The following is a 23535-nucleotide window of genomic DNA, read 5'->3' as shown; positions in this document are numbered from 1 at the left end:
CAATAACAAAGCCAAAACAATTAAGAAACTGGTAATAGGATCATACATATCGATAATTACCTTAAATGAAAAGGGGTTAAATGCTCCAACCAAAAGACATAGACTGGCTGAATGGATACAAAAACAAGACCCGTATATGTGCTGTCTACAAGAGACCCACTTCAGACCTAGGGAAACATACAGATTGAAAGTGAGGGGATGGAAAAAGATATTCCATGTAAATGGAAATCAAAAGAAAGCTGGAGTAGCAATTCTCATATCAGACAAAATAGACTTTAAAATAAAGACTATTATGAGAGACAAAGAAGGACACTACATAATGATCAAGGTATCAATCCAAGAAGAAGAAGATATAACAATTGTAAATATTTATGCACCCAACATAGGAGCACCTCAGTACATAAGACAAATGCTAACAGCCATGAAAGGGGAAATAGACAGTAACACAATCATAGTAGGGGACTTTAACACCCCACTTTTACCAATGGACAGATCATCCAAAATGCATAAGGAAACTTTAAATGATACATTAAACAAGATGGACTTAATTGATATTTATAGGACATTCCATCCAAAAACAACAGAATACACTTTCTTCTCAAGTGCTCATGGAACATTCTCCAGGATAGATCATATCTTGGGTCACAGATCAAGCCTTGGTAAATTAAAGAAAATCGATACGGTATCAAGTATCTTCTCCGACCACAACACTATGAGACTAGATATCAATTACAGAAAAAAATCTGTAAAAAATACAAACACTTGGAGACTAAACAATACACTACTAAATAAACAAGAGGTCACTGAAGAAATCAAAGAGGAAATCAAAAAATGCCTAGAAACAAATGACAGTGAAAACACAATGACCCCAAACCTATGGGATGCAGCAAAAGCAGTTCTAAGAGGGAAGTTTATAGCAATACAATCCTACTTCAAGAAACAAGGAACATCTCAAATAAACAACCTAGCCTTACACTTAAAGCAGTTAGAGAAAGAAGAACAAAAAAACCCCCAAAGTTAGCAGAGGGAAAGAAGTCATAAAGATCAGATCAGAAATAAATGAAAAAGAAATGAAGGAAACAATAGCAAAGATCAATGAAACTAAAGGCTGGTTCTTTGTGAAGATAAACAAAATTGATAAACCATTAGCCAGACTCATCAAGAAAAAGAGGGAGAAGAGTCAAATGAATAGAATTAGAAATGAAAAAGGAGAGGTAACAACTGACACTGCAGAAATACAAAGGATCATGAGAGATTACTACAAGCAACTATATGCCAATAAAATGGACAACCTGGACGAAATGGACAAATTCTTAGAAAAGCACAAGCTTCCAAGACTGAACCAGGAAGAAATGGAAAATATAAACAGACCAATAATAAGCACTGAAATTGAAACTGTGATTTAAAATCTTCCAACAAACAAAAGCCCAGGACCAGATGGATTCACAGGCGAATTCTATCAAACATTTAGAGAAGAGATAACACCTATCCTTCTCAAACTCTTCCAAAATACAGCAGAGGGAGAAACACTCCCAAACTCATTCTACGAGACCACCATCACCCTGATACCAAAACCAGACAAAGATGTCACAAGAAAGAAAACTACAGGCCAGTATCACTGATGAACATAGATGCAAAAATCCTCAACAAAATACTAGCAAACAGAATCCAACAGCACATTAAAAGGATCATACAGCATGATCAAGTGGGGTTTATCCCAGGAATGCAAGGATTCTTCAATATACGCAAATCAATCAATGTGATACACCATATTAACAAATTGAAGGAGAAAAAACATATGATCATCTCAATAGGTGCAGAGAAAGCTTTCCACAAAATTCAACACCCATTTATGATAAAAAACCTCCGGAAAGTAGGCACAGAGGGAACCTGCCTCAACAAAATAAAGGCCATATATGACACACCCACAGCCAACATCGTTCTCAATGGTGAAAAACTGAAACCATTTCCCCTAAGATCAAGAACAAGACAAGGTTGCCCACTCTTACCACTATTATTCAACATAGCTTTGGAAGTTTTAGCCACAGCAATCAGAGAAGAAAAAGAAATAAAGGGAGTGCAAATCAGGAAAGAAGAAGTAAAGCTGTCACTGTTTGCACATGACATGATACTGTACATAGAGAATCCTAAAGAGGCTACCAGAAAACTACTAGGACTAATCAGTGAATTTGGTAAAGTTACAGGATACAAAATTCACAGAAATCTCTTGCATTCCTATACACTAATGATGAAAAATCTGAAAGAGAAATTAAGGAAACACTCCCATTTACCATTGCAACAAAAAAGAATAAAATACCTAGACATAAACCTACCTAAGGAGACAAAAGGCCTGTATGCAGAAAACTATAAAACGCTGATGAAAGAAATTAAAGATGATACAAACAGATGGAGAGATATACCATGTTCTTGGGTTGGAGGAATCAACATTGTGAAAATGCCTATACTACCCAAAGCAATTTACAGATTCAATGCAATCCCTATCAAACTACCACTGGCATTTTTCACGGAACTAGAACAAAAAATTTCACGATTTGTATGGAAACACAGAAGACCCCGGATAGCCAAAGGAATCTTGAGAAGGAAAAACGGAGCTGGAGGAATAAGGTTCCCTGATTTCAGACTATACTACAAAGCTACAGTAATCAAGACAGTGTGGTACTGGCACAGAAACAGAAATATATATCAATGGAAGAGGATAGAAAGACCAGGCATAAACCCACACACATACGGTCATTTTATCTTTGATAAAGGAGTCAAGAATATGCAATGGAGAAGAGACAGCCTCTTCAATAAGTGGTGCTGGGAAAACTGGACAGCTACATGTAAAAGGATGAAATTAGAACACTCCCTAACTCCATACACAAAAATAAACTCAAAATGGATTAAAGACCTAAATGTAAGTCCAAACACTATAAAACTCTTAGAGAAAAACATAGGCAGAACACTCTATGACATAAATCACAGCAAGATCCTTTTTGACCCACCCCCTAAAGAAATGGAAGTTAAAAAAAAAATAAACAAATGGGACCTAGTGAAACTTAAAAGCTTTTGCACAGCAAAGGAAAACATAAACAAGATGAAAAGGCAACCCTCAGAATAGGAGAAGATATTTGCAAATGAAGCAACTGACAAAGGATTAATCTCCAAAATTTACAAGCCTCTCATGCAGCTCAATATCAAAACAAGAAACAACCTAATCCAAAAATGGGCAGAAGTCCTAATAGACATTTCTCCAGAGAAGATATACAGATTGCCAACAAACACATGAAAGGATGCTCAATATCACTAATCATTAGAGAAATGCAAATCAAAAGTACAATGAGGTATCACCTCACACCAGTCAGAATGGCCATCATCAAAAAATCTACAAACAATAAATGCTGGAGAGGGTGTGGAGAAAAGGGAACACTCTTGCACTGTTGGTGGGAATGTAAATTGATACAGCCACTATGGAGAACAGTATGCAGGTTCCTTAAAAAACTAAAAATAGAACTACCATAGGACCCAGCAATCCCACTACTGGGCATATACCCTGAGAAAACCATAATTCAAAAAGAGTCATGTACCACAGTGTTCATTGCAGCTCTATTTACAACAGCCAGGACATGGAAGCAACCTAAGTGTCCATTGACAGATGAATGGATAAAGAAGATGTGGCACATGTATACAATGGAATATTAGTCAGCCATAAAAAGAAACGAAACTGAGTTATTTGTAGTGAGGTGGATGGACCTAGAGGCTGTCAGACAGAGTGAAATTAGTCAGAAAGAGAAAAACAAATACTGTATCCTAACACGTATACATGGCATCTGAAAAAAAAATGGCTCTGAAGAATGTAGGGGTAGGACAGGAATAAAGACCCAGACATAGAGAATGGACTTGAGGACACAGGGAGGGGGAAGGGTAAACTGGGAAGATGTGAGAGAGTGGCATGGACATATATCCACTACCAAATGTCAAATAGATAGCTAGTGGGAAGCAGCCGCGTAGCACAGGGAGATCAGCTCAGTGCTTTGTGTCCACCTAGAGGGGTGGGATGGAGACGCAAGAGTGAGGAGAAATGGGGATATATGTACATGTATAGCTGATTCAGTTTGTTATAAAGCAGAAACTATCACACCATTATAAAGCAATTATACTCCAATAAAGATGTTAAAAAAACCCAATATTTGAAAAAAAAGAAAAATTAATTAATTAAAAATAAATTATAAAAAAAGTACAGTGAGGTATCACCTCACACCAGTCAGAATGGCCATCATTAAAAAAAACTACAAACAATAAATGCTGGAGAGGGTGTGAAGAAAAGGGAACCGTCCTACACTGTTGGTGGGAATGTAAATTGGTGCAGCCACTATGGAAAACAGTATGGACCTCAACAAACTAAAAATAGAGTTACCGTATGATCCTGTAATCCCACTCCTGGGCATATATCCAGAGAAAACCATAATTCGCAAAGATACTTGCACCCCAGTGTTCATAGCAGCACTATTTACAATAGACAAGACATGGAAGACACCTAAATGTCCATGAATGGTTGAAGATGAATGGATAAAGAAGATGTGTTATATATATATATATATATGTATGCAATTCAATACTACTCAGCCATAAAAAAGAATGAAATAATGCCATTTGTAGCAACATGGATGGACCTAGAGATTATCATACTAAGTGAAGTAAGTCAAAGACAAAGACAAATATTATATGATGTGACTTATATGTGGAATCTAAAGAAATGATACAAATGAACTTATTTACAAAACAGATTCACAGACATAGAAAACAAACTTACGGTTACCTAAGGGGGAGTGGGGGAGGGATAAATTAGGAGTTTAGAATTAGCAGATACAAACTACTATATATAAAATAGATAAACAACAAGGGCCTAGTATATAGCACAGGGAACTATATTCAGTTTCTTGGAATAAACTGTAATGGAAAAAAAAAAAAAAAGTTGTTGGTAGAGCCCTGGCCTCTAAACCATCTGTGTGTTTGTATCAAAGTTTATAGGGAGCCTTTGTCTCTTTGTCTCTGAAAGGGTGTGTCTGAAGCGACCAAAAAGTCACCTTTTAAAGAGGATGGCTCGTTTCTCTTTTGCTGACACCTTCTCCTCTCTGCTGTATTCCTCCTTGTGCAGAAATTCACCTGCCGCACCTCCCACTGCAGGCCAAGTGGTTCACAGGCGCAGACCAGGATCATCACCCATCCTTCGTCCTTGCCAATCCTGTCAAAACTGCTCATTGTGCGTGAAGGTTGGACTTCCCATCAGAGAGACTGCAGGGGGCTGGGAATGATGAGAGGCAACATTCACTGAGTTTTCCCTGCACAGGAGGTGCTGTAGAAAGCGCTTCACATTCTTCATCCTGCTGGCTCATCCCAGCCCCGCTGGGAGAGAGGCAGGTCCTCGCGGGCTCCTGTTTAACAGGGGAGGCTTAGTGGAGCTGAGCCAGCAGCCCGCATAGTGTCTGCCGCACAGTCGGACCTTTCATTGTGAATGAATGAGGAGCGGTTAAGTGAGGGAGTCTGTGAAGAGGAACCCATGAGGTTGGGATCACAGGAAGTGAACGAAGATTGCGTCTTCTCTTAAGGTCCCAACTGGAGGAAACAGGCTGGACACATGGCTGTTAGGGCCCAAGATGTCTGGCTTTGGACTCACGTAGGTCTCATGCCCTTGACCCCTCTGCTATCCTGCTTCATAGGAAGACCCGAACCTGGGAGTCTGTCTCCAGCAGTTAGGGGTGAAATCTTGAGCAACTCATGTCACCTGGATCTCGGTTTCCTCAGCTGTCACTTGGGGCTCAGACTTTCTCTCCTGTGAACATTCAAGGGCTTTCTAGGGTCTCATCATTCCCAGTTTGTGCAAAAGTGTTTGCAACCTCTTGTTTCTGTGCATTTCCAGGAAGCACCCTGAGTTTCTCTTCCTTAGATACTGTCATATTTTTAAGATGCATAGTTTTCATGTTTAAAGAAGAAGTTTAATAGAATTGTGGTTAAACATAAGTATGCCTCTTTCTTTTGTCTTTGACAAAAGTCTGAAGCATTCAGGTTGTAGGAATCTTAATCCCAGGGTAACCTCCACCTCCTCCCTGGTAATGGCAGTGTCTTGCATCTCAAAGGTCGACCCAGTCAGAGCAATGAACCTGGGATGTATTGAACCGCAGCTTGGTGGTAATTATTTCTTTTACTTTTCAGTAGATTCCTGTTAGCTGGTTAAGGGTTTGCATTTGCAGAGGGCTCTGTGCTCTGCATATGATTCAGTTCACCTCCAATGCCCCAGGCTTGAGCCTGAGCAGCCACCAAGCCCATCACTACTAGCAGCTCTTTCTGTGTCTTCTCACCCCTGCCGACCAGCCACCAAGTGCTGTTCACTCTTCACACGACCTTCTTAATACTTCCTGCGTCCATTGTTTCCGCTCCATCCTTGCTGGGTCTCCCTTTGTTGGGTTCCTCATGAGCTTTCTCCTGCCACAATCTCTCAGCATCCTCACTGGCCTGGCAGCCTAACACTTCCTGTGTCCCTTCTAGTCATTGATTTGTTGAGAATGCAAATGTCCCACCTCGTCCAAAGGAAGGGGCAGGGATTCCTTGAAGTGGTGGAAGCAGTGTGGGGAAGCGGGCAGAGGCCAGTGCCCTGTGATCATCTCCCTGAGTGTTTGCCCCCCGCCCCCACTGCCATAGAATACAGGCTCATGGAGGGCAGGGATGCAGGAATTCTGTGTTGTTTGTCTTCATGTTCCCAGCAACCCACACAGTGGCTGCTGCAGAGGTTGTCTCTGAACCTTGAATTGTGAACAAATGAGGAGCAGTTAAGTGTACAAGGATGTGAAGAGGAACGTATCAGACTGGGGTGATAGGAGGTGGACAAAAGATGTCATCTGCTGTTCGGTCTGAACCTGGGGAAACAGGCTGGACAGAGGTTATCAGAGCCCGAGAGGTCAAGGATCCAGGCAGGTGAGACGAATGCTGGGAACAGTATGACATTTCGGCAGAGATCTGTCAGACTTGGCAGTGGGATCGGCAGGCAGGGAGAAAGGCAGGTAGGAGCCATGAGCTGGGGTTTCACTGAGGACCAGCTTGAAGATCTGGGTCTATGGGAGCCTTCTGACCTGGATCCCAATCATGTCTCTACTTCTTATTAGCGCTGTGAGCTGGGAAGCTTGCTTAATCTTAACGAGCCTCTGTTTCTCAGTCTGTTAAAAGGGAGTTGAACCACGTTGAAGAGTAAGGACACTTCCTCCTCTGACAGTGTAGACTTCTCCAGGGAGGAGAGATCTGGGGAAAAGGGTGTAGAGTCTGGAATCAGACAGATCCACGTTTAAATCCCAGCTCTGCCCCTTGCTACCTGTGTGAACTTGGGTGAGTTACTTAACATCTGTGAGCTTCAGTTCCATATTCTGTAAAATGGGTAATACCCACGTCACATAGGTTTTGAGGAGACTGAATGGGGCTTTTATAAAGAAGGTGGGGGACTTCCCTGGTGGCGCAGTGGTTAAGAATCCACCTACCAATGCAGGGGACATGGGTTCGAGCCCTGGTCCGGGAAGAGCCCACATGCCATGGAGCAATTAAGCCCGTGCGCCACAACTATTGAGCCTGTGCTCTAGTGCCTGCGCGCCACAACTACTGAGCCCACGTGCTGCAACTACTGAAGGCTGCGCTCCTAGAACCCGTGCTCCGCAACAAGAGAAGCCACGACAATGAGAAGCCCGCGCACCGCAACGAAGAGCGGTCCCTGCTCGACACAACTAGAGAAAGCCTGTGAGCAGCAATGAAGACCCAGTGCAGCCAAAAATAAATAAATAAATTCATAAAAAATTTAAAAAGAAGGTGAGTTTTGAAGAATAGCTGCAGACACTCTCATTGGGCAAATCTAAACTCCCCCCCTTGGCAGCCCCATCCCCTCCCTCCCACCCTGGGCTCTGCTATCATCTTACTTCTGCTCCCTCATCCCGCCCTGCTAGCTCGAGTTTCGCCTCCTGTCTCTCCCCTGGCTCCATGAACTGCCCTCACTTTTCCTTCTCCTGAAGAGAGATTTTACATCCCCGGCTTTGTGTGAGCTTTTGACATATGTTAATGTTTGGAAAATCAGCCTGGAACAGAGAGGGGAGCCTTCCGAATATGAGCCCGGAGGCACCAAATAAATGACTTTGCAGCAAGGGTCCTATCTGTTGCAAGTTAAAACTCAGCAAAGAAAACAATCCCCTTCTGTTTTGTACACCTTGGAAGCCACGGGCGTCCTCGCCTCTGGGTCAGAACTCCACCTCTGCTACAGCCAGGGATGTACCATCATCAAAGGTGCCTGGTACCATGTGGCCAGCATTGTGCAAGACCCTTAGCACACATATTCCAGACGAGAAAAGGCGGCTTATCAAGGGTAATTAACTTGTCCAAACTCACCCGTAACGTAAATTGTTGAAGCCAGATTTGAAAGTAGGCCTGTGAGATTCCAAAGCATGTGTGTTAGCCACTCAACCTCACGGCCTCTTCGAATATAAAAAGTAGGGAGCATCACTTTCTTTTCTGAGAGGAACGAGTGCATTTTAGAAGATTTTCTCCGGGTACAGCATGGATTGATGATAGGAGAGAATGCAAATAGAGATGGGGAATAGGTAGAAGGTTGTGGTAATTGGTCAGGTGGACAGGGAGCCTGAACTAAGGTCAAGAAGGCAGAGATTGGCTTTCCCTGGTGGCGCAGTGGTTGAGAGTCCGCCTGCCGATGCAGGGGACGCGGGTTCGTGTCCCGGTCCGGGAAGATCCCACGTGCGGCGGAGCGGCTAGGCCCGTGAGCCATGGCCGCTGAGCCTGCGCGTCCGGAGCCTGTGCTCCGCAACGGGAGAGGCCACAACAGTGAGAGGCCCGTGTACCGCAAAAATAAATAATAATAAAAAAAAAGAGGGCAGAGATTTCTCAGGCACACGGATGCTGATGCCCAGAGCTTTCTCCCGGGTGCACTAGGCATGAGCCTTTGACATTGGAGGACTAACCCCAGGCCCTTTCCATATCCTCCGTATATCATGCAGGATGATCATGCAGGATGGTCTCTGTACCTTGTTATCTTTATCTCTAGCACAGTGTGGTAGCTTGTTTGCCAAAATGGCCACAAAATTTCCTCCTGGCCCTTTATCCAGTCTCCTTTGCAATATAACTCTGTGTTACCCACCATCAAGCAGTAGAGTCTCTTTCTCCACTCCTTTGGATCCAGGTTTAGTTTGATCAATGGGACATTAGAAAGTGAGATGCAAACAGAGATTTGAGTCCATTGGGGCTCACCCTTTCTTGCTGCTCTTTGGAACCCTGAGACTTCCTAGTGAAGATGCCCGAGCTAGCTAGCCTGCTGGAGCATGAGACACCATGTGGAGGCAAGATGAGCAGATCCAGCTAAGGCCCCCCTTAGATCAGCCAGCAGTGTGAGCAAGGCCATGGAGACCACACAGCACAGGCAAGCTGCCAGATGACCATGGAGACCAACTGAGTTAGCCCAGACCAGGAGACCTGACCCACAGAATTGTAAGAAACAATAATGTTTGCCTTTTTAAGCCGTTAAGTTTGGAGTGGTTTGTTTATCAGCAAAATAATAGAGACTATCAGAGTCAATGGGCAGAAGGAGCTCAGGGGTCTCTCTTGTTTCTGAGCTTCCATTGCCTTTGGTACCTTTAGTGCAGCACATATATATTCTACCCACCTGAATTAGAACCTGAAAACTCCCCAGATATCTTGGGTCAGAGATGAAGCTGAAAGTCACCTCATCTAACCTCTTTTATTTCCCAGCTGGACTCTAGGCTCTTGGAGGCAGAGGCCAGACCCCTGGCAAAGAACCCAGACTCTATCTTGAAGGTATTTAGGGGCCTTGGAAGTTTTTACTTGTTTATTTGTTTTAAAATAATAATTGAAACTGTTCTGTATCCTGATGTGTTGGTGGTTATACGACTGTATGCGTTTGTCAAAACTCACTGAATTGTACACTTAAAATGGGTCAATTTTACTGTATGTATATTATGCTTCAATAAAAACATTTTAAAATATATAAACAATTTTTAGTATGGGGAAGAATGAGAATTTGAATGAAAACTGTGGACTCTCAAGGCCCATCATGAAAACCATGTCACTATGACTAGTTATAGAAATTACATCATGATAGAATGACACAAAATCAGATGAGAAACAAATGTATATTGACTGTTAAACACAATCTAGTTAAGTTCCATTCACGGGAAGGTGGAGTAGATATACCTTTTCCTGTTCCTCTTGCTAAGTACCACTAGAAAATCTGGATATTATAAATAAAACAAACATAAGAAGACTCTGAAAGGTGGAAAGAAGGCAGACAAGTTAGGAACATCGGGCCTGAGGAATGACACAGTTGTGGATTTTCTTTTTGCTTCATCTATCCCAGACTAGTAGCTAAAGAATCCAGCAAATCAAACCCTGATAGTTGGAGGCCAAAAAAAAAAAAAAAAAAATCCCTAGCAAAAGCCTGTTTTCTGTAGTCAAAGGACCAGGAAAAGATAGGCTAACAAGATGGCAAATTTTAATATAATAACCACTACACTTTACAGCCAAATGCCTCAGAAAAATCAGTGGCTCCATCCCCATCTATGCCAGCAAAGGCCAGGTGGGATATCTAGACTTCATTTTTTTCCCAAGAGAAACCCTTGCCTGGTAATGCCAGAGAAGTTTAAGTGGGGACTTTTATCCCTGCTGGACAGTCATGAGGAACCTCCTCTCCTTAGCAGTGGACACTCTGAACTTCCACCCCTAATGGGAATAATAAAATGCCTCTCCCCACCCCTTCTGGGAGGCCTGTCAGAGGAGGCCTCCAGGAGAGTCAGGACATTAATCACTGCCCATCTGTAACAAGACCACACACTCTGCAGTATAAGTCAAACGGGAGTAGTAATGAATCACTTCTACCCCTCCAGACTGAGTGATATCAGTGGAGGCATACTGGGGGGATGGAACTCCCTCCCACCCAGAAGGAGTGAGGAGACCCCTGTCAGTTGTCACCAAAGGTCAAGTGGGAGACCTGGACTTCTACCCCCACCTGGCAGTAATGATACAGTTTGCTACCTATGGTAGGAGATTGTGTGTGTGTGTGTGTGTGTGTGTGTGTATATATATATATATATATATATATATATATATATATATGAGATCATCAATGATACTGCCCCTGCCAGAGCAGTGTCAGAAAAAGCCAGCTAAAACAGAAGGTTAAAATAAGCTCCAGATAAATTAGGAATTTGGGATTAACAGATACAGTACTACTATATATAAAACAGATAAACAACAAGGACCTTACTGTATAGCACAGGGAACTATATTCAATATCTTGTAATAACCTATAATGGAAAAGAATCTGAAAAAGAAAAAATATATATGTATTCATATACATATGTATAACTGAATCACTTTGCTGTATACCTGAAACATTGTAAATCAACCTTACTTCAATTAAAAAAATAAGCTCCAGAGCGTCATAACATAACACAATACCCAAGATATGTCCAGATTTCAATAGAAACCAAAATCATAAGAATAAGCAGAAGGATTTCAAACTGAATGAAAAGAGGCAACCCATAGATGTCAACACAGATGATGGAGATGTTAAAATTCTCTGACAAAGATTTGAAAGCAGCCATCAGAACAATGCTTCAGTGAACAATTACAGAAACACTTGAAACAAATGAAAAAGTAGAAGGTCTCAGCAAAGAAATAAAAACTCTCAGTAAAGAAGAAAAGATATGATGAAGAACCAAATGGGAATTTTAAAACTGGAAAAGAACTGAAATGAAAAGCCCAATGGGCTCAACAGCAAAGTGGAGGCAACACAGGAGAGAATCATGAACTTGAATATAGAAAAAAATGACCCAACACGAACAATAGAAAATAGGCTGAAAACAAGAGAACAGAGCCTCAGAGACCTGTGGGATTATAAGGAAGATCAAATATTTGTGTAATTGAAGTCCTGGAGGGAGAGGAGAAGGAGAGGAGAGGAGAAGTGGTTTTGTTTTTAAAAACAAAACCACTCAAAGAAATAATGGCTGAAATCTTCCCAAATTTGACAAAAACACATGAACATAGAAAGTTAAGAAGCTGAGTGAACCCCAAACAGGATAAAACCAAAGAAATGTCCACCAAGACACATTATACTCAAACTTCTGAAAAATAAAGACAAAGATAAAATCTGGAAAGCAGGGAGAGAGAAGTCATATCTGTAGGGAAAAAAAACCCCACAAATTGAATGACAGTGGACTTCTCATCAGAAACCTAGAGAGGCCAGAAGAAGGGGCACAACATTTTTTCAAGATCTGAAAGGAAAGAATTGTCAACATGCAATTCTATATCCAGCAAAAATATCCTTTAGGGATCAAGGGGGAAATCAAGGCATTCTCACACGAAGGAAAACTAAGAGAATTTGTCACCAGCAGACCTACCCTTAAAGGATAGATAAAGGGAGTTCTATAAACAGAAAGGAAATGATAAAGGAAAGAATTCAGAAACCCCAGGAAGGGTGAAAAAGACAGTGAACAAAAATATTAGTCGATACAGTAGACTTTCCTTCTCCTTTGAAGTTTTCTAAATTGTGTTTGAAGCTTGAAGCAAACTTTTTTCTTTTTTCATTCTATCAATATTTTTTATTGAAGTATAGTTGATTTACAGTGTTGTGTTAATTTCTGCTGTACAGCAAAGTGATTCACTGATTCAGATTCAGTGTATACGCATATACACACATTCTTTTTTAAAATATTCTTTTTCCATTATGGTTTATCATAGGATATTGAATTATAGTTTTCTGTGCTATACAGCAGGACCTTGTTGTTTATCCATTCTATATATTAAAAGCTTACATCTGCTAACCTCAACCTCCCACTCCATCCCTCCCCCAATGCCCTCTCCCTTGGCAACCACCAGTCTGTTCTCTATGTCTGTGATTGTGTTTCTGTTTCATAGATAGGTTCATTTAAGTCATATTTTAGATTCCACATATAAGTGATATAATATGGTATTTGTCTTTCTCTTTCTGATTTACTTCACTTACTATGATAATCTCTAGTTGCATCCAGATCGCTGCAAATGGCAGTATTTCATTTTTTCTTATGGCTGAGTAGTATTCCATTGTATACATGTACCACATCTTCTTTATCCATTCCTCTGTCGACGGACATTTAGGTTGTTTCCATGTCTTGGCTGTTGTGAACAGTGCTGCAGTGAACATTGGGGTGCATGTTATCCTTTCAAATTAGGGCTTTCTCTGGATATATGCCCAGGAGTGGAATTGCTGGATCATATGGTAATTCAATTTTTAGTTTTTTGAGGAACCTCCATATGCACTGTTTTCCATAGTGACTGCATCAACTTACATGCCCACCAACAGTGTAGGACGGTTCCCTTTTCTCCACACCCTCTCCACCATTTGTTATTTGTAGACTTTTTAGTGATGGCCATTCTGACCAGTGTGAGGTGGTACCTCATTGTAGTTTTGATTTGCATTTCTCTAATGGTTAGTGATGTTGAGCATCTTTTCATGTGCCTATTGGTCATCTGTAGTCATCTTTGGAGAAATGTCTATTTAGGTCTTCTGCCCATTTTTCGACTGGGTTGTTTGTTTTTCTGTTGTTGAGTTGTATGAGCTTGAAGCAAAAATTGTAATACTGTCTAATGTGGTTATAAATGTATATGGAGGAAATATTTAGGACAGTTATCAATACATTATAAATGAGGAAGGGTAAAAGAATATAAAAGGAGGTAAAATTTCTATACTTCATTCAAACTGGTAAAAGAATGGCACATAGACCACCAGACTGGGCCCCTTTGAGGGCTGTTCCCACTGAATTCACCCAGCCTCGGAGGCTGATCCAGAAACTCTGTGCTGGGAATCAGGAAGCCTTTTTCTTTCCATCAGAAACTTGCTGTGTGATCTTAAATAAATATATTGTCCTATCCATGTCTTAGTTCCCAAATTTGTGAAAAAAAGACAGTCATTTTATATCACCCATGAAAAGGTTTCTTCACAGGGAATTCTGTGACGTCTTGCATATAAAACAGAAGATTTAAAGTCAGAGAAACCCCACCCCTTGCCTTGCACGGACCACACAGCTTGATGACTGTCCTTCTCCGTGGACTTTATGGCAGCCCTGGCATCCTCCAGGTTTACGACTCGGTGCCTTCTCTTCGTGGCACCTCCCAGGAAGATCCAGGGTCCTTCTCAGTGATTTCCTCTTCTGTTTCCGTGCCCTTCCCTACACTGGCCAAGGAACACTGGGAAACTCCCAAGAGCGACTTTCTCCTCTCTGTGCCTACTATTATTGAATGACACGTAAGCTGTGACTTCTGAGGGCTGTTCCAGAATCTGCCTGCCTTCTCCCCGAGAGGTGAGGTTGGTGTTCTCATGGCATGGTCTTGTCCTGGGCTTGACAGTGGTTCTGGCCAGCCTGATGCCATCTGGGGTTGGTGTCCATGCTTGGTGATGGCTGGCAGGCTACACCCTGAGCTATAGTGGGTGGGGCTGTGGAGGCCAGGCTGCAGGGAGGGAGAGCTGGCTGGGAGAACAAGTTCATTTTCACCCTGGAGCATCCCTGACCACCCCTACCCCCAGGGTAAAGCCCTGCCTTCGCCTGTACTCGCAGAGGGGCCAGTGCTTCCCCAGCAGAGCACGTGGCAGGCTCTGCAGTTACCAGTCATCTCCCCGCGAGATCACGAGCCTGGTGAAGGCGGGAATAATGTCTTGCTCCTCTTATTATCCCTTCTGCCCAGTGCGGGATCTGCCGCCGAGCAGGAGACCTTCAGGGGCTTGTGAACTGAATTGCACGGGCTCGTCTGCAGCTTCCTCCCAGCTGCAATTAGCAGATGGTAAAATTCCTCTCCAGGTGGTTCTTGACCTAACAGGTGCACACGTGGAAGGTCTTCTCCTTTGCAAGGCATTTGAGGGGCTGATTTATTATTAACAGGAAGTGGTGGATCTGGAGCAGATCCAGAAAACAGAGACATGAGTAAAGAGGCAACAGCTCCTAGGAGGAAGGTTTAAAGTAAATACAGTGCCTTAGTCTTGGGCAGAAGAAACAGGCCGTAATGTATGAGGTGTCAAACCTGTGAGGAGTCTCTTGAAAAAGGCATCCCTCCCTTCCTCCTCCTCTGCTATCTTTTCTCCCTCCCACCTGCCTGCCTGGAGCAAACATCGATTGAGGTTCTCCCTTGCCCTCGGCACTGAGTTAGGGGATGGGAAGGATAAAGAGGTTTATGATGCATATTCTGTGCCTTCAAAATGCTTGCAGTGTGGCAGGAGACAGAAAACGAATAGCTGTAATAAGAAAACCAAGATTAGGTTGTATGAGAGGCCAGAGGGAGCGAGCAGAGGTCACACCGAGCTTGGATGTTTGGAGAAAGCTACATGAAGGAAGAGGTGAACTTGAACTTGAATTGGGGGAGGATTTGAATCAAATAGGGGAACTCGTTAAGAAGGCAGGCTTTATGCAGGCAGACCTGCTCTGAATCCTGGTCTGCAGCCAACTAGCTGTGTGATCTTTGTAAAATCACTTCACCTCTCTGAACTTTAGTTTCCTCCACTATAAAATTGGTTAAAATGTTCTCCTATAGTTGTCCTTTCTCCGGCGAAGAGCTGGTCTTTCTCTGCTAGGTGATGCCCATGAGCACACAAGCATGTTCATACTGCCAATCAAAACAAAACAGAAGCCTCTCCTTGAAACCACATTCCCCTTACAGCTACCACCTGTTTCGCTGCCTTCCTTTAGAACAGACTCCTCACACAAATTGTTTACTTGTCTCTCCGTTCTCTGCTCCCATTCTTTCTTGTACCAGCTCCACTCAGGCCATTGTCCCTATCATCTCGCTGTAATTGCTTGGGTTACGGTCACCAGTCACCTACATGATGCAAAAACCAAAGGTCAGGTCTTTGATCAAATCTTACTTGGCTGAGCATCACTTGACACAAGTGACCACTTTTGCCTCCTTCATGTGGCTTCCAGGATGCCACTCTCTGTTGGTTTCCTCCCAGTTCCCCCCCACATTGTGCCTCTTTTGCCCTTCCCTCTTCATTTCTCTGTCATCTGAATGCTGGACCAGCCCGGAGCTCAGTTCTAGGACGTCTTCTCTGTCTTCTGGCACACCTCTGGTGATCTCACTCAATAATGCCCTGACATCTTCCCAACAAATATCTCTATACCAGGCTCTCCCCTGATCGCCAGACTCAGATCCTCAGCTGCCTGGTGGACATCTTCTCTTGGAAGTCTCATTAGCATCTGAATCCCAATATATCCAAAACCAAACTCTCCGTCTTCTCCACACACTCACCCCTTCAGAAGCTTGTCTCATCTCCATTTATGGCAATTCTATCGTTTGTGTTGCTGAGGACAAAAACTTTGCAGTGGTCCTTGACTCTTCTTTCTTTCAGACTCCACATGAAGTCCACAGCCAATTTCATGGGCTGTACATTCAAAATACATCCAGAATGTGAGCATTTCTCACCGCTCCACTGGTCTCACCCTGGTCCAGGCCACCGTCACCACTCACCTGGACTGGGAAATATAGTTTCCTAAGGGCCACCTGACTCAACAGCCAGAACCATACTTTTGTAATGTGTCATGTCATGTCACTCTCCTGTCCCAACCCTTCCTGTGGCTTCTCTATGTTCTCAGAGTGAAAGCCAAAGTCTTGCCATGGCCTGTAAGGTCCCAGGATCTGCCCCCGTCCCTCCCCCTTCTCTCTCATTCTGACTTCATCCCTTCTCAGGATGCTCAGTTCCAGACATGCAGGCTTCTTTGAAGTTCCTCAAATCCACCCAGTATGCTCCCACCTCAAGGTCTCTGCATTGCAATAGCTGCAACTCTTTTCCTCCAGAAATACCCAAGCTTTGCTCCTTCATTTCCCTCAAGTCTCTGCTCATGTACGACCTCATCAGAGAGACCTTTCCTTTTTTAAAAAATTTTTATTGAAATGTAGTTGATTTACAATATTGTGTTAGTTTTAGGTGTACAGCAAAGTGATTCAGATACAAACACACACGCACACGTATTCTTTTTTAGATTCTTTTCCATTATAGGTTATTATAAAATATTGAGTAGAGTTCCCTGTGCTATACAGTAGGTCCTTGTTGTTTACCTATTTTATATATAGAAGTGTGTATATGTTAATCCCAAACTCCTAGTTTATGCCCCCCCACTTTTCCCCTTCGGTAACCATAAGTTTGTTTTCTACGTCTGTGAGTCTATTTCTGTTGTGTAAATAAGTTCATTTGTATCATTTTTCAGATTCCACAGATAAGTGATATCATATGGTATTTGTCTTCCTCTGTCTGACTTACTACACTTAGTATGATAATCTCTGGGTCCATCCATGTTGCTGCAAATGGCATTATTTCATTTTTTATGGCTGAGTAGTATTCCATTGTGTATATATACCACATCTTTTTTGGGGGAGCATCAGATGCTTTTTATTTTAAAATTTTTTAAATTAATTTTTATTGGAGTATAGTTGATTTACAATGTTGTGTTAGTTTCTGCTGTACAGTGAAGTGAATCAGTTATACATATACAGATATCCACTTTTTTTTAGATTCTTTTCCCATGTAGGTCATTACAAAGTAGAGTTCCCTGTGCTATACAGTAGGTTCTTATCAGTTATCTATTTTATATATAGTAGTGTGTATATGTCAATCCCAATCTCCCAATTTATCCGACCCCCCTTTCCCTCTTGGTAACTATAAGTTTCTTTTCTACATCTGTGACTCCATTTCTGTTTTGTAAAAATGTTCATTTGTACCACTTTTTTAGATTCCACATGTAAACGAGGTCATATGATATTTGTCTTTCTCTGCCTGACTTACTTGACTCAATACGACAATCTCTAGATCCATCCATGTTGCTGCAAATGGCATTATTTTGTTCTTTTTTATGGCTGAGTGATATTCCACTGTATATATGTACCACATCTTCTTTATGCATTCATTTGTTGATGGACACTTAGGTTGCTTCCATGTCCTGGCTGTTGTAAATAGTGCTGCAGTGAACATTGGGGTGCAGGTGTCTTTTCAAATTAGAGCTTTCTCTGGATATATGCCCAGGAGTGGGATTGCCGGATCATATGATAACTCCATTTTTAGTGTTTTAAGGAACCTCCATACTGTTCTCCATAGTGGCTGCACCAATTTACATTCCCACCAACAGTGTAGGAGGGTTCCTTTTTCTCCACACCCTCCCCAGCATTTGTTATTTGTAGACTTTTGATGATGACCATTTGTTGTTACTGTTTTTATTTAACTGTCCCCTAATCACTGTCCTCTCTCAGAAGAGACTTTAGCTGTTTCATTCCCTGCAGTTTCACCAGTGCTTAGACAAATGTGCCAACAGGTTGGATTCTCTACATATTAATGGTGATTTTTGTTTTTTGTTTCGTGTATGTAAGTGCCATACTTAGTGGCTCTTACGTACTTACGTTACCTAGTAAGTACCTGGCACATGGAAGCATTTGATGAATGTCCTAATTATTAGATGGTGATGAGAGAGAAGGACTTTTTATGGGATTGGACCAGCATGAGCCAGTTCACAGAAGTAGAGAGATATGGCTTAGTTACATGGAATATAAAGAGTCCTTTGGGGTCTGAGCAAGCTTTCCTAAGCTATGCACGGAAGTCCTTGCCTGTTATCCTCGGGTGTTAGGACCTCACTGGCATTTGGGAGCTATTCAGTATTTTGAAGCAGGAGAGTGGCTTGCCTAGAGCTGGGTTTAGTCTGATTAACCAAATTTGATAGAGGGGGTGGACTGGGGGAAGGTAAGCCTTGGGGTAGAGAACTCCAAGGAGAAATTCTCAAGTGAGTGAATTTGATCAATTGACTCTGCAGCATTATACAGTCTGCTACACACTGTCTATATTTTATTTCAGTAGTGTGTTTTCATTTAAAAGCAATATTTTCTGATCTTTTTTTCACGTGAGCCATGTAATTGGTAAACAGCTTACTGAGGATATAAGTTAGAGGATTTTTTTTTTACAAATCGTGCTTTCCACACAACTGCAAGACAATGTTCCACTAAACTTTTTTTGTTTTAATTTTTTTGACATCCTTATTGGAGTATAATTGCTTTACAGTGGTGTGTTAGTTTCTGCTTTACAACAAACTGAAACAGCTATACATATACATATACCCCCATATCTCCGCCCTCTTGTGTGTCTGTCCCACCCTCCCTTTCCCACCCCTCTAGGTGGTCACAAAGCACCGAGCTGATCTCCCTGTGCTATGCAGCTGCTTCCCACTAGCTATCAGTTTTACATTTGGTAGTGTCTATATGTCCATGCCACTCTCTCACTTTGTCCCAGCTTACCCTTCCCCCTCCCGTGTCCTCAAGTCCATTCTCTAGTAGGTCTGCGTCTTTATTCCCATCCTGCCCCTAGGTTCTTCATGACCTTTTTTTTTTCTTTAGATTCCATATATATGTGTTAGCATATGGTATTTGTTTTTCTCTTTCTGACTTACTTCACTCTGTATGACAGACTCTAGGTCCATCCACCTCACTACAAATAACTCAATTTCGTTTCTTTTTATGGCTGAGTAATATTCCGTTGTATGTATGTGCCACATCTTCTTTATCCATTCATCTGTCGATGGACACTTAGGTTGCTTCCATGTCCTGGCTGTTGTAAATAGAGCTGCAATGAACATTGTGGTACATGACTCCTTTTGAATTATGGTTTTCTCAGGGTATATGCCCAGTAGTGGGATTGCTGGGTCAAATGGTAGTTCTATTTTTAGTTTTTTAAGGAACCTCCATACTATTCTCCATAGTGGCTGTATCAATTTACATTCCCACCAACAGTGCAAGAGGGTTCCCTTTTCTCCACACCCTCTCCAGCATTTATTGTTTGTAGATTTTTTGATGATGGCCATTCTGACTGGTGTGAGATGATATCTCATTGTAATTTTCATTTGCATTTCTCTAATGATTAATAATGTTGAGCATTCTTTCATGAGTCTGTTGGCAATCTATATATCTTCTTTGAAGAAATGTCTATTTAGGCCTTCTGCCCATTTTTGGATTGGGTTGTTTATTTTTTTGTATTGAGCTGCAAATTGTAAATTTTGGAGATTAAACCTTTGTCAGCTGCTTCATTTGCAAGTATTTTCTCCCATTGTGAGGGTTGTCTTTTCATCTTGTTTATGGTTTCCTTTGTGGTGCAGAAGCTTTTAAGTTTCATTAGGTCCCATTTGTTTATTTTTGTTTTTATTTCCATTTCTCTAGGAGGTGGGTCAAAAAGGATCTTGCTGTGATTTATGTCATAGAGTGTTCTGCCTATGTTTTTCTTTAAGAGTTTTATAGTGTCTGGCCTTACATTTAGGTCTTTAATCCATTTTGAGTTTATTTTTGTGTATGGTGTTAGGGAGTGTTCTAATTTCATTCTTTTACATGTAGCTGTCCAGTTTTCCCAGCACCACTTATTGAAGAGGCTGTCTTTTCTCCATTGTATATTCTTGCCTCCTTTATCAAAAGTAAGGTGACCATATGTGTGTGGGTTTAGTTCTGGTCTTTCTATCCTGTCCATTGATCTGTATTTCTGTTTTTGTGCCAGTACCATACTGTCTTGATTACTGTAGCTTTGTAGTATAGTCTGAAGTCAGGGAGCCTGATTCCTCCAGCTCCATTTTTCCTTCTCAAGATTGCTTTGGCTATCCGGGGTCTTTAAGTTTCCATACAAATTGTGAAATTTTTTATTCTAGTTCCGTGAAAAATGGCAGTGGTAGTTTGATAGTGTTTGCATTGAATCTGTAGATTGCTTTCAGTAGTATAGTCATTTTCACAATGTTGATTCTTCCAATCCAAGAACACGGTATATCTCTCCATCTATTTGTATCATCTTTAATTTCTTTCATCAGTGTCTTCTAGTTTTCTGCATACAGGCCTTTTGTCTCCTTAGGTAGGTGTATTCCTAGGTATTTTATTCTTTTTGTTGCAATGGTAAATGGGAGTGTTTCCTTAATTTCTCTTTCAGATTTTTCATCATTAGTGTATAGGAATGCAAGAGATTTCTGTGCATTAGTTTTGTATCCTGCTACTTTACCAAATTCACTGAATAGCTCTAGTAGTTTTCTGGTAGCATCTTTAGGTTTCTCTATGTATAGTATCATGTCATCTGCAAACAGTGACAGCCTTACTTCTTCCTTCACGATTTGCACTCCCTTTATTTCTTTTTCTTCTCTGATTGCTGTGACTAAAACTTCCAAAACAATGTTGAATAATAGTGGTGAGTGTGGGCAACCTTGTCTTGCTCCTGATCTTAGTGGAAATAGTTTCAGTTTTTCACCATTGAGGACAATGTTGGCTGTTGGTTTGTCAGATGTGGCCTTTATTATGTTGAGGTAAGTTCCATCTGTGCCTACCTTCTGGAGGTTTTTTATCATAAATTGGTGTTGAATTTTGTCGAAAGCTTTCTCTGCACCTATTGAGATGATCATATGGTTTTTATTCTTCAGTTTGTTAATATGGTGTATCACATTGATTGATTTACATATATTGAAGAATCCTTGCATCCCTGGGATAAACCCCACTTGATCATGGTGTATGATCTTTTTAATGTGCTGTGGATTCTGTTTGCTAGTATTTTGTTGAGGATTTTTGCATCTACGTTCATCAGTGATACTGGCCTGTAGTTTTCTTTCTTTGTGATATCTTTGTCTGGTTTTGGTGTCAGCGTGATGGTGGCCTTGTAGAATGAGTTTTGGAGTGTTCCTCCCTCTGCTGTATTTTGGAAGAGTTTGAGAAGGATAGGTGTTAGCTCTTCTCTAAATGTTTGATAGAATTCGCCTGTGAAGCCATCTGGTCCTGGGCTTTTGTTTGTTGGAAGATTTTAAATCACAGTTTCAATTTCGGTGCTTGTGATTGGTCTGTTTATTTTTTCTACTTCTTCCTGGTTCAGTCTTGGAAGCTTGTGCTTTTCTAAGAATATGTCCATTTCTTCCAGGTTGTCCATTTTATTGGCATATAGTTGCTTGTAGTAATCTCTCATGATCCTTTGTATTTCTGCAGTGTCAGTTGTTACTTCTCCTCTTTTATTTCTAATTCTATTGATTTGAGTCTTCTCCCTCTTTTTCTTGATGAGTCTGGCTAATGGTTTATCAATTTTGTTTATATTCTCAAAGAACCAACTTTTAGTTTTATTGATCTTTGCTATTATTTCCTTCATTTCTTTTTCATTTATTTCTGATCTGATCTTTAGGATTTCTTTCCTTCTGCTAACTTTGGGATTTTTTTGTTCTTTGTCTAATTGCTTTCGGTGTAAGGTTAGGTTGTTTATTTGAGGTGTTTCTTCTTTCTTAAGGTAGAATTGTATTGCTATAAACTTCCCTCTTAGAACTGCTTTTGCTGCATCCCATAAGTTTTGGGTCATTCTGTTTTCACTGTCATTTGTTTCTAGGTATTTTTTGAGTTCCTCTTTGATTTCTTCAGTGATCTCCTGGTTATTAAGTGGTGTATTGTTTAGCCTCCATGTATTTGTATTTTTTACAGATTTTTTCCTGTAATTGATATCTAGTCTCCTGGCATTGTGGTTGGAAAAGATACTTGAGACGATTTCAGTTTTCTTAAATTTACCAAGGCTTGATTTGTGACCCAAGATATGATCTATCGTGGAGAATGTTCCATGAGCCCTTGCCAAGAAAGTGTATTCTGTTGTTTTTGGATGGAATGTCCTATAAATATCAATTAAGTCCATCTTGTTTAATGTATCATTTAAAGCTTTTGTTTCCTCTTTTATTTTCATTTTGGATGATCTGTCCATTGGTGAAAGTAGGGTGTTAAAGTCCCCTACTATGATTGTGTTACTGTCAATTTCCCCTTTTATGGCTGTTAGTATTTGCTTTATGTATTGAGGTGCTCCTATGTTGGGTGCATAAATATTTACAATTGTTATATCTTGTTCTTGGATTGATCCCTTGATCATTATGTAGTGTCCTTCTTTGTCTCTCGTAATAGTTTTTATTTTAAAGTCTATTTTGTCTGATATGAGAATTGCTACTCCAGCTTTCTTTTGATTTCCATTTGCATGGAATATCTTTTTCCATCCCCTCACTTTCAGTCTGCATGTGTCCGTAGGTCTGAAGTGGGTCTCTTGTAGACAGCATATATACGGGTCTTGTTTTTGTATCCATTCAGCCAGTCTGTGTCTTTTGGATGGAGCATTAAATCCATTTACATTTAAGGTAATTATCAATGTGTATGTTCCTATTACCATTTTCTTAATTGTTTTGGGTTTGTTATTGTAGGTCTTTTCCTTCTCTTGTGTTTCCTGCCTGGAGAAGTTCCTTTAGCATTTGTGGTAAAGCTGGTTTGGTGGTGCTGAATTCTCTTAGCTTTTGCTTGTCTGTAAAGGTTTTAATTTCTCCATCGAATCCGAATGAGATCCTTGCTGGGTAGAGTACTCTTGGTTGTAGGTTCTTCCCTTGCATCACTTTAAATATGTCCTGCCACTCCCTTCTGGCTTGCAGAGTTTCTGCTGAAAGATCAGCTGTTGAC

This window comes from Delphinapterus leucas, chromosome 20 (genome assembly GCF_059928025.1).
Source record: "Delphinapterus leucas isolate spDelLeu-1000000601 "Yukka" chromosome 20, BTC_Dleu_Yukka2, whole genome shotgun sequence".
In the NCBI taxonomy this organism is placed as follows: Eukaryota; Metazoa; Chordata; class Mammalia; order Artiodactyla; family Monodontidae; genus Delphinapterus; species Delphinapterus leucas.
The sequence above is the reverse complement of the archived record's forward strand: the minus strand, read 5'-3'. Positions refer to the sequence as shown.